The 4,417-nt window shown below is 37.9% G+C and overlaps 1 pseudogene; it reads right to left on the bottom strand.

The window, feature by feature from the left end:
• Positions 1–300: 300 nt before the first annotated feature.
• LOC111617208 lies at positions 301–3,991 on the bottom strand (annotated as a pseudogene).
• Positions 3,992–4,417: the final 426 nt, after the last annotated feature.

Raw genomic sequence — 4,417 nt, 5'->3', positions numbered from 1 at the left:
ATTCCTAAAATGTAAATAGTTGAAATAAGAATTTTTATTCAAATGATACAATTTCTTGAGAAGTCATTCCCACATATAAGTGAAAATTCATTCAAGTATACAAACTTACATAATTTTGGATTATTATTAATGCTGTTCATTTCTTTATGATTTATTTAATACTCTAAAGTTAACACTTTTGAAAATTCAAAACTTGTATAAGGTAAACTTCACTTTTAATCATAAATAATGAGTCAAACTTAATTTTTCTCACATTAACCCTCTCAGTTTATGAAAAAAGTCATCTACAGTTATTCTTCTTTATCTTTGCCTTTTCCCATGTTCATATGGGGTTGGTGTTTCCTTCTCTAATACGTTTTTTCCATTTCTCCCTATCAAGGGCTTCTTCTTTCTTAAGTCCCCTCTGGTTCAAGTCTTCTTCCATCTTATCTTTCCAATGCATCTTTGGTCTTCCTCTTTTCTCTTTCCTTTTACTACCAGTTTTCCGATCTTCTTTTCAACCTAATTGTCACTTCTTTATTCTACATGGCCAAACCACCTCAACCTACATTCTTTCATCTTTTTGCTCAAGGGGCCCACCTTAACAGAAACTCTAATAAAATCATTTCTTATTCTATCCTTCCTTGACACTCCACACATCCATCTCAACATTTTCATCTCTGCCACCTCCATCTTTCCTTCTTGGGTTCTTGTTATTGCTCATGTCTCAGCTCCATATAACATTTCAGGTATAACAACTGGTTTCTACAATTTTCCTTTCAGATTGCAGCTAACTTTCTTGTCACATAACACACCGCTCAGCTTCCTCCAGTTCATCCATCCACATTGAATTCTATGCTACACCTCTGAGTTCAATCCTCCTCCCATCTCGACAAATGTCCCAAGATACTTAAAACTCAGAACAAAAGGGAGTGACACATTTTGGATTTTAATATTACACTTGTCTCTACCATTTAGAGTCATATAAGCTGATTTAGTTCTGCTAATCTTCATGCCCCTTTCTTCCAATCTTCCAGTTTCTTCTCAGCCTTGGTTTGGGAGAGTTCACACAGCACAATATCATCCGCAAACAGCATACTCCATGGAGCCTCACACTTCACGTCACACACCAACACGTCCATTATCAGGTCAAACAAATAAGAGCTAAGGACCGATCCCTGATGCAAACCAACATTAATGAAGAACCCTTCTGCAGTGCTCACATTACTCTTAACTTGAGTCTCTGCTCCCTCGTACATTTCCTTGACGAGCCTAACATATTTTTCTGGAACATTCTTTTCCCCTCAAACATCTCCATATCTCTTGCCTTGGTATCCTATCATATGCATTTTCTAGTCCTTTTTTTTTTTTTATTTACTCTTTATGCCCTGTGAGCACTAAGAGGGCCTCTTATAGCAGGTCCATTATGGGTTCGGCCAGGCCCACAATGGGGCAACTGGATGGTGAGGATGAGACCTGACATATCCGAATGGACCACCCCCGAAAAATTCCTGGGGATTCCTTGACCCATTTGGATTCAATCCCGGATCCCCCAGAGCAGTAGGCTGCCACCTTGACCGCTTGGCCATCCAGCTGTGTCTTTTCTAGATCTATGAACATCTTGTGCAAATCTTCGTGCATTTCCCTGTGCCATTCCATCAGCTGTTTTAGAGCAAAGATAGCATCAGCTGTACTCCTTCCCAGCAAAAAGCCAAACTGTTCCTCTCCAATCTCAGATTCCTGCCTAATCCTTCTTTCTACTATTTCTCCCAAATCTTCATAGTATGGAACAATATCTTTAACCTCTGTAATTTCTGCAACTCTGTACATCCCCTCTACCTTTAAAGATTGACACAAGAATGCTCTTCCTCCATTCATCTAGGGATCTTTTCCTGCTGCCAAAGTTTCTTCATAAGGACCCAGAAGATATCAATTTCCTCCTTACCCATACCTCTAAGCCTCAACTGGAATCCGATCAGTGCCTATTGCTTTCTCCATCTTCATTTTCCTAAACACACTTTCCACTTCTCTGCTAATATCTTGCACCACTCCTTCATTTGCCTCTCCATTTTCGTCTAAAGTTCTGGAATTTTCTTTATTCAATAAATTCCTAAAATATACTTTCCATCTTTCCTTGACCCTTTCGTAATCTTGTAATACCACTCCTTTATCATCTTTAATCAGTTTAATAATGGTAAAATCTTTTGATGCCTTATCTCTTGCTTTGGCAATTCTCATCAACTGCCTTTCACAACCTTTCCTTTTGAAAACTTTATAAGCCTCTTCTAAAGCTTTTGCTTTCATAATAGCCACTGCTTTTATAGTCATTTTATTTGCCAAATGGTAAGTTTCTTTATCTTCAGGCCTTCTGATCAAATCCCACCTTTTCTTTACCTCCTCCTTTTGTTTAACTACAGATTGTACCTCAGCATTCCACCACCAAAGTTCCTTTCCTTCTGGCAATCTCTTCCCTGAAGTTTTCCCCAAAACCTCTTCTCCAACTTTCAAAATGCAATTACTATTCAGCAACCACCATGTTTGCACATCATCCAGAAACTGGATTTCTTTTAACACTTTTACCTTAAACTCTCTCCTTAATTCCTCCTCTTTCAATCTCCACCATTTGATCTTTTGTTCAATCTGGTTAACACAATTCTTACAATGGCCCATAAGAAAATCACAATCCATCAGGAGAACTGTATGTTGTGCAGCAACACTTTCTCCAATTTAACATCTTACTGTTTCTCACTTCACTCAGATGTCTCCTGCGGCACAAGAAAAAATCAATCTGGCTTGTCTACCTCCATTCACGTATGTAACCAGTTGATTCACTTTCTTCTCAAAGTAGGTGTTAACTAGCGCAATGTCAAAAGCCACAGCATGATAGACTAGTCTTTCTCCCTCTCCATTCCTTTCTCCCACACTCCACCTCTGAAGAACTCTTCTTTCTGCATTCTTCCTCTTCCCAACATAACCATTTAAATTGCCTGCCACAGATTAATCTCTCATTCATAGGAACACACATTATAACTTGGTCAAGATCTGTCCAAAAGTTTGTCATTTCTTCTTCTCCACTACCTGGCTGAGAATCATACACACAAAATTGTAGTAGTACCTCACATGGTTTTTGCTTGTTGAGAATCCAATCAAATTTCTTTTGATAACCTATGGATAGGCTTCTTTCGAGCTTATGTTAGAAGGTATCAATTTTCCCATTGATTTCTTGTAGTAACTCTGGATCCTGGTTGTGTATTTGATTCTCAACATTGATTATTCTTTGTGTACTTCGTTCATCCCAGTGATCAGATTTTCTAAATCAGGCATCACTTTTTCAGGTCGTATGTAGGAATCACGAGGAGCAAACATGAGTCCATGTGATAGTGAGTGGATGAGAAAATCTGGAGATATGTTGTCCCAGCATATCACCTCCAGATTTTTTCATCTGCTCACTATCACATGGACCCATGTTTCCTCCTCGTGATTCCTACATACGACCTGAAAAAGTGATGCCTGATTTAGAAAACCTGATCACTGGGATGAACGAAGTGCATAAAGAATAATCAACGTTGAGAATCAAATACACAACCAGGATCGGAGTTACACAAAACTGTAATAAAAATTCTACCAACATTCAACTTAATGCTCATAATTCTTTCACACCTTCGTTTAACCTCACAGATTCTGTCTTTTAGAACTTTATCAATTATGATACCAACTCCATTCCTTCCTCCCTTATTCGCTCCCCTCACAAACAGCTTGTACCCTTCACCAAGTTCTTTAGCTTTATTTCCTTTCCATCTTGTCTCTTGCAGGCATAAAATCTTCACTCTCCTTCTTTGCATAAGATCAACCAACTCTCTCTACTCTTCCCATTCAATGTTCCAATGTTTAAAGTACTGTACCTACTCTTATACTTGTCTTCTTCCTCTTCTCTTTCTGGACTAACTTCTTTATCCAAATGCATCCTTGGTTTGGTAGCCCCAGCATATTTGACATAGTTTTTGGGCGACATGACTGTGCATTGCTTCGGGTGACATCCTAATACAGTTATAACTTACTTATAGTCTAGCAGACATTCAGAAAAAAGTAAAAATCATTTTTAATCATTTTATACAACAAATAATTGAAATTTACCAATAAAAATATTTTCTGCCATTTCTTTTTTCAATAATTCCATTTTCGTTTCTTGTACAAGAAAGTCATTTTTTCATGGGAGCAGCCATATTGAATTAGCGCAAAGCTCAACAGCAAACTAGCTAGCACTCTGAGCTTACTAATTCCATTAAAAATGACATCACACAACTCTAAACACTAATGAGCATGGCGCTCAGACAAAAGTATAATACAGGTTTAGTGTGCTGACAGTAAAATTAGCTCAAAAGTAAACACACCCATAGTAAGAAAGAGAAGGTTAATGTAAGTGTGATGATGGTTTCTA

Source organism: Centruroides sculpturatus, unplaced genomic scaffold, assembly GCF_000671375.1.
Source record: "Centruroides sculpturatus isolate CEXI.00-Female unplaced genomic scaffold, Cexi_2.0 scaffold4329, whole genome shotgun sequence".
NCBI lineage: Eukaryota > Metazoa > Arthropoda > Arachnida > Scorpiones > Buthidae > Centruroides > Centruroides sculpturatus.
This window is presented reverse-complemented; position numbering and strand designations above follow the sequence as displayed.